This window comes from Pecten maximus, chromosome 17 (assembly GCF_902652985.1).
Source record: "Pecten maximus chromosome 17, xPecMax1.1, whole genome shotgun sequence".
NCBI classification, from domain to species: Eukaryota; Metazoa; Mollusca; class Bivalvia; order Pectinida; family Pectinidae; genus Pecten; species Pecten maximus.
In genome coordinates, this window is record NC_047031.1 from 19,658,026 (window position 1) to 19,666,467 (window position 8,442).

Here is an 8,442-nt window from a genome sequence, read left to right on the forward strand (position 1 = left end):
GGTAATTATTTGTTGTTAGGATAAATGATTTGATGACGTCATTAATCAATAATCAAAGTGGCGTCATAAACAAAAACTTTAAAGAGTTATAAGTATAATGTACATTCAATGTATTCTTAAACAGTGGTAAGAAATTAAAAATACATGGGGCAACTGTGGAATATTAGCCCTATGAAAATTAACCACCCAAAGGTCACTCGGGTAGTTTGTAAAAATTGTACATTGTACCTGCTGCACCCATTGCATGGTCATAAGAGGTGACTAAATTTGGGGTCTTATCTTCTCTCTTTTGTTTTCTAACTGCTTTATTCTTCCTAATGTCTCCCTTGACATTGCATTTAGTTTAGCATTCACCCCTGTTAGGAAGGATTCAGGTTAGGTGACCAAGACATTCATGTACCAGAGTATATTAAAATGCATATGGTAGTTACTGCTCCTGTTTAACGATGAGCATTTTTTGGAGTGGGAAACCTGGTTCGCCTGTTGTCAGTATAATGTGACTGTATGGAGTGTCCTGCTTGGTGTCTTTGGTACATGCATCTATCAGACGGGGAGGATAACCTTAGATAACTTGAGCTGTTGCTGGGACTTTGAACAGTAGATAACATTACAAGGAGATTATAATGACATGCAAAGATCACAAGTGGTTGTAGCTCCAGTCATATCAGGACAGGTGTGAAGGCGACAACATCCAGAGCATTATGAGGACAGGTGTGAAGACGACAACATCCAGAGCCATATCTGGACAGGTGTGAAGGAGATAACATTCAGGGCCATATAAAGACAGATGTGAAGGAGACAACATCCAGGGCCATATGAAGACAGGTGTGAAGGAGACAACATCCAGAGCTGCGTGAAGACAGGTGTGAAGGAGACAACATCCAGGGCCATATGAGGACAGGTGTGAAGGCAACAATATCCAGGTCCATATGAGGACAGGTGTGAAGGCGACAACATCCAGGGCTATATGAAGACAGGTGTTAAGGCGACAACATCCAGAGCCATATGAGGACAGGTGTGAAGGCGACAACATCCAGGGCTATATGAAGACAGGTGTTAAGGCGACAACATCCAGAGCCATATGAGGACAGGTGTGAAAGAGACATCATCCAGGGCCATACGAGGACATTTGTAAAGGCGACAACACCCGGAGCTATATGAAGACAGGTGCGGAGGAGACAACATCCAGAGCCATATGAAGACAGGTGTGAAGGCGACAACATCCAGAGCCATATGAAGACAGGTGTGAAGGAGACAACATCCAGAGCCATATGAGGACAGGTGTGAAGGAGACAACATCCAGGGCCATATCAGGACCGGTGTTAAGGAGACAACATCCAGAGTCATATGAAGACAGGTGCGAAGGAGACAACATCCAGGACCATAAGAGGACAGGTGTTAAGGAGACAACATTCAGGGCCATATGAAGACAGGTGTGAAAGAGACATCATCCAGGGCCTTACTAGGACAGGTGTGAAAGAGACATCATCCAGGGCCATACGAGGACATTTGTAAAGGCGACAACACCCGGAGCTATATGAAGACAGGTGCGGAGGAGACAACATCCAGGACCATATGATGACAGGTGTGAAGGAGACAACATCCAGGGGCATATAAAGACAGGTGTGAAGGAGACAACATCCAGGGGCATATAAAGACAGGTGTTAAGGAGACAACATCCAGGACCATATGAAGACAGGTGTGAAGGAGACAACATTCAGGGCCATATGAAGACAGGTGTCAAGGAGACAACATCCAGAGCTATATGAAGACAGGTGTCAAGGAGACAACATCCAGAGCTATATGAAGACAGGTGTCAAGGAGACAACATCCAGAGCCATATGAGGACGAGGAGACAACATCCCAGAGCCATATGAAGACAGGTGTGAAGGGCGACAACATCCAGAGCCATATGAAGACAGGTGTGAAGGAGACAACATCCAGAGCCATATGAGGACAGGTGTGAAGGAGACAACATCCAGGGCCATATCAGGACCGGTGTTAAGGAGACAACATCCAGAGTCATATGAAGACAGGTGCGAAGGAGACAACATCCAGGACCATAAGAGGACAGGTGTTAAGGAGACAACATTCAGGGCCATATGAAGACAGGTGTGAAAGAGACATCATCCAGGGCCTTACTAGGACAGGTGTGAAAGAGACATCATCCAGGGCCATACGAGGACATTTGTAAAGGCGACAACACCCGGAGCTATATGAAGACAGGTGCGGAGGAGACAACATCCAGGACCATATGATGACAGGTGTGAAGGAGACAACATCCAGGGGCATATAAAGACAGGTGTGAAGGAGACAACATCCAGGGGCATATAAAGACAGGTGTTAAGGAGACAACATCCAGGACCATATGAAGACAGGTGTGAAGGAGACAACATTCAGGGCCATATGAAGACAGGTGTCAAGGAGACAACATCCAGAGCTATATGAAGACAGGTGTCAAGGAGACAACATCCAGAGCTATATGAAGACAGGTGTCAAGGAGACAACATCCAGAGCTATATGAAGACAGGTGTGAAGGAGACAACATTCAGAGCTATATGAAGACAGGTGTCAAGGAGACAACATCCAGAGCTATATGAGGACAGGTGTCAAGGAGACAACATCCAGAGCTATATGAAGACAGGTGTGAAGGAGACAACATCCAGAGCCATATGAAGACAGGTGTGAAGGCGACAACATCCAGAGCCATATGAAGACAGGTGTGAAGGAGACAACATCCAGAGCCATATGAGGACAGGTGTGAAGGAGACAACATCCAGGGCCATATCAGGACCGGTGTTAAGGAGACAACATCCAGAGTCATATGAAGACAGGTGTGAAGGAGACAACATCCAGAGCAATATGAGGACAGGTGTGAAGGAGACAACATCCAGGGTCATATGAGGACAGGTGTGAATGAGACAACATCCAGAGCCATATGAGGACAGGTGTGAAGGAGACAACATCCAGAGCCATATGAGGACAGGTGTGAAGGAGACAACATCCAGGGCCATATGAAGACAGGTGTGAAGGAGGCAACATCCAGGGCCATATGAAGACAGGTGTGAAGGAGACAACATTCAGGGCCATATGAGGACAGGTGTGAAGGAGACAACATTCAGAGTCATATGAAGACAGGTGTGAAGGAGACAACATCCAGAGCCATATGAAGACAGGTGTGAAGGAGACAACATCCAGGGCCTTACTAGGACAGGTGTGAAGGAGACAACATTCAGAGCCATATGAGGACAGGTGTGAAGGAGACAACATCCAGGACCATATAAAGACAGGTGTGAAGACGACAACATTCAGGGCCATATGAGGACAGGTGTGAAGACGACAACATCCAGAGCCATATGAGGACAGGTGTGAAGGAGACAACATCCAGGGCCATATGAGGACAGTTGTCAAGGAGACAACATCCAGGGCCATATCAGTATAGGTGTGAAGGCGACAACATCCAGAGCCATATGAAGACGGATGTGAAGGAGACAATATCCAGAGCCATATGGAGACAGGTGTGAAGGAGACAATATCCAGAGCCATATGGAGACAGGTGTGAAGGAGACAACATCCAGAGCCATATGAAGACAGGTGTTTAGGAGACAACATCCTGAGCCATATGAGGATAGGTGTGAAGGAGACAACATCCAGAGTCATATGAGGTCAGGTGTGAACGAGACAACATCCAGAGCCGCGTGAAGACAGGTGTGAAGGAGACAACATCCAGAGCTATATGAGGACAGGTGTGAAGGAGACAACACCCAGAGCCATATGAGGATAGGTGTTAAGGCGACAACATCGAGAGCCGTAACAGGACAGGTGTGAAGGAGAAAACATCCAGAGCTATATGAGGATAGGTGTGAAGGAGACAACATCCAGAGTCATATAAGGACAGGTGTGAAGGAGACAACATCCAGAGCCATAACAGGACAGGTGTGAAGAAGACAACATCCTGAGCTATATGAGGACAGGTGTGAAGGAGACAACATCCAGAGTCATATGAGGACAAGTGTGAAGGAGACAACATCCAGAGCCATAACAGGACAGGTGTGAAGAAGACAACATCCAGAGTCATATGAGGACAGGTGTGAACGAGACAACATCCAGAGCCGCGTGAAGACAGGTGTGAAAGTGACAACATCCAGAGCCACATTAGGACAGGTGTGAAAGTGACAACATCCAGGGTCATATGAAGACAGGTGTGAAGATGACAACATCCAGAGCCATAACAGGACAGGTGTGAAGGAGACAACATCCAGAGCCATAACAGGACAGGTGTGAAGGAGACGACATCCAGAGCCATATGAAGACAGGTGTAAATGAGACAACATCCAGAGCCATAACAGGACAGGTGTGAAGGAGTCGACATCCAGAGTCATATGAAGACAGGTATCAAGGAAGCGGAATCTTCCACTGCTTCGTCGACTTCGGTATAGTTTTACACGCATGGGCGAAAGCTCAACAAGGCCAACGGCATTGTCAAGGGAGATATAAGGAAGAAAAAGGGCCCCGTACATAGCCGCATCAATTGGTATTCGATGCAGTAAGTACACATTTCACGCCTGAGCTGTTTTCATACTTGGATTTATTGTCATTCAAATTTTGTCCATAGGTTAGAAACTAGATTATGTACACGAACGTATCAATTATAAATAATGTTGCGTGTCACCTCACAGGTTCATTTTTATATTGGTCACATCTGATATATTAAATTGATTTTTGAAAACACTATTCGTAAAAACAAAATGAAGCTTATGTTTTTCTACCATGACAATGTACGATTTGCACTGCTGAATTAATTAATTATTTAATTTGTTTTGATAGCAGAATCAAGATGGGACGTTGGCAGTTGAATGAATTCGCAACAACATGCAATCACAAATATCACGCAAGACTAAGGTTTGCGACTTAATGTTATGAATTTTAGGTAGTCAGGTTGTCAATTCCGAACAGGATCTGTGATTGTTACATACATGATGTATTGTACGTGCTGATACGAGATATCCCCATGAAAATAGATTTAAATATCTAACTTTGTAGGCTTATTTCATTTCCTGTTAAGCTTACTGGGCTTTGATCAGAACGGCTCAATCATAAATTAAATATTATGCTAAGCATATCGTTGAATCATGGACCTGGCTCTGTTGCCGAGTTTTAACGGTTATCTGCCGTTCATTTGGTAGTAAACATTTCGATATAACCTACTGCACTTTCTTGTCTGTCCAAATGAATTTCGCCATTTCCTTGTGGGTGCTTCATACTGTTTTGCAAGGTAAGTTAAAAAGTCAAGAAGTGTTTCACTACCATAAGAGGTTCAATTTGGTATCATTTCAATATCATTTGAAGTCACTTATTCGTTTGTGTTGGTTTTGTTTTGTGTTGCTTTCTTTTTTTCTTCTTATTTTTATCTACGACTGCAGAATTATTAGAAATGAATTTAAATTATAGCTTGGACGCGACACGTTAATATTTTCCTTTTCAACAGAATTATGATCCTTTGAACTTGCAATGTCGATAAGGGATATACATGTGTGTATATGCTTTTATTTTTATCAGGTTATTACTGTCTTATGAAATGCTGTCTTTTTAAATCGCCTTCCGTCCGGACGTCCGCCACTCCCATAAGGAATTGAACATGTTCTTGAATCATTAGACACATCTCGAATAATTAGATATTGTCTTGAAATTTCAGACACGTTCTTGAAACAGACATATTTTTGAAACATTAGAAATTATCTTGAAATGTTCCACACATCTTGTAACATCAATTATGTTTTTTAAACATCAGACACTCTCTTGAAAGAAACATATTTTTAAAACATTAGGCATGTCCCTGAAACATCAGACTTTTTCTTAAAATAGAACATTAGGGATGTTCTGATTCTGAAATATTACATATTATTTGAAATATAAGATAGTGTCATAGACCATTAGACATGTAGACTTTGAACGTTGGATATGCTCCTGGGACATTAGTCATGTTCCTGAATTATTACATGTTCCTGAATTATGCTTTTGAAGCGCTAAACATAGTTTTTGAACAGAGACATTCTTAAAACATTTTCTTAAGACATAAGTGATGTGTTGATTCTGAAACATTGATTAATTTATTTTTGGTCCCGGTTGCGCGTTCCGTTTGTTTTGGTACATTTTTGGTCCCGGTTACCGCCTTTCCGTTTGTTTTGGTATATTTTTGGTCCCGGTTGCCGCCTTTCCGTTTGTTTTGGTACATTTTTGGTCCCGGTTACCGCCTTTCGTTTGTTTTGGTATATTTTTTGTCCCCGTTGCCGCCTTTCCGTTTGTTTTGGTACATTTTTGGTCCCGGTTACCGCCTTTCCGTTTGTTTTGGTATAATTTTGTCCCCGTTGCCGCCTTTCCGTTTGTTTTGGTATATTTCTGGTCCCCGTTGCCGCCTTTCCGTTTGTTTTGGTATATTTCTGGTCCCCGTTGCCGCCTTTCCGTTTGTTTTGGTATTTTTCTGGTCCCCGTTGCCGCCTTTCCGTTTGTTTTGGTATATTTCTGGTCCCCGTTGCCGCCTTTCCGTTTGTTTTGGTATATTTTTGGTCCCCGTTGCCGCCTTTCCGTTTGTTTTGATACATTTGTGGTCCCCGTTGCCGCCTTTCCGTTTGTTTTGATACATTTGTGGTCCCTGTTGCCGCCTTTCCGTTTGTTTTGGTATATTTTTTGTCCCATTTGCCGCCTTTCCGTTTGGGGGTCAAATACGCTTAAAGTTCAAATAGCATCTTTTCATGGTCTAAATAAGGTGGAATCAAAAGCTCTTTATAGATTGAAAGGTCCTAATTTGTTTTACCAAAATTGTGAATTTCCTGACCCTGGATCTCTTATTTGCCCCTTGGGAGGAGGAGGTACCGTTTATTGTACTAGTAGTTAATAAAAGGAAGTCACATTTTGGACTATCATTTGTGTCATTTCTATTGGAATTATCATTTTCGGAAGGCGCTTTGCAGGTATGCAGTTATTGGCCCCAAAGGACTGATGGGTGGGGTCAAAAAGGGTCAAATTTACAGAAATATTTCAAAAGTCAGGTAACCGTTGAAGCCCATGGGCCTTTTGTTTAAGACATATACATGTATGTGTTATTTGTCGAACAATACTTGTGAGTGGCGCTATTGCGTGTGCTCATATCGATAACATTGACCAACTTTCAATGTCAAATGTTAACACTTTCTGATAACATTATCTAAAGAATGATAAAGTCTATATAATTTTAATGACAGAGAGAGAGAGACAGAGACAGAGAGAGACAGAGAGAGAATTACCGAAATAATTACTTTATGAATTATATTTAAAGACATAATATGCAAGTAGAATGAATGTGAAAAAAAGTAGAATGAATGACGTGTGCAAGCCCTCCTGTGAGAGGACATATTTGTAATATCAACATGTTTTGCCTGAATAAAAGATTTTGCTCAAAAAAAAAGAAAAAAAAAGATTTTAATGAGGATAGTGTAACAACAGTGTTTAACACCTACACGAGGGGTACATACAGGGCCTTTAGACCTCTTGCAACTAATATGTTTGGCGTTACCGTACTAATGGATTCTAGACGACGAATATGCCTCGCTACCTTTGCCATACTTACCCGATTTGATGAAGCATTTCTGATAGACTTTCAGCGTTGAGTGCTCTGAGTAACAGATACATGTAATATTTAATGCTGATTGCCTGCCGATGTTGTCCTATAAAGATCTGATGGAATCTAGTGTTCGTACTTGTACATAAGAATAAAGATCGACAAAAATTATAAATATTTAACGAATTTTCAACGTGTCTTGTTAGATATCATCAACAAAATTCAATAATAAGTGCCTTTATCATAGTCGTTTTTTAAAGACTCATTCTGTCATGTATGCGGTGTTACCAGGATTTGTTTGATCCTGTGAAAATTGCCTTCAGTCCCGTTAAGTCCTATAAGAATAGCCTGCAGCCCCGTTTAGTCCTATAGGAATTGTCTTCAGTTCAGTTTAGTCCTGTAAGAATTGCCTTCAGTCTCGGTAGCCCCTTACGAATTTCCTTCAGTCTCTTTAGCCCTGTTTGAATTGCCTTCAGCCCCATTTAGCCCCGTAAGAATTGCCTTCAGCCCCGCTTAGTCTTGTAAGAATTGTCTTCAGTTCAGTTTTGCCCTACAAGAACTGCCTTCATTTCAGTTTAGCCCTGTAAGAATTGCCATCAGTCCAGTATCGCCTTGGCGGAATTGAGCGTGACCGACAGAGCCTTGAGGTTGACCCCCCGTCCTGGAAGGCCTGTCACTGATTGAAAACCCGGAAATTGTCAGTAAAATTCGTGATATTGTTATGACTGAAAGACGAGCCATAGAAAGATATATAGCCATAAGAGTTGGCATTTCACAAGAAAGAGTATCTTCCTTTCTGACAAGGATCTTGCAATGAGAACGTTTTCGGCCAGATAGAGACTCAG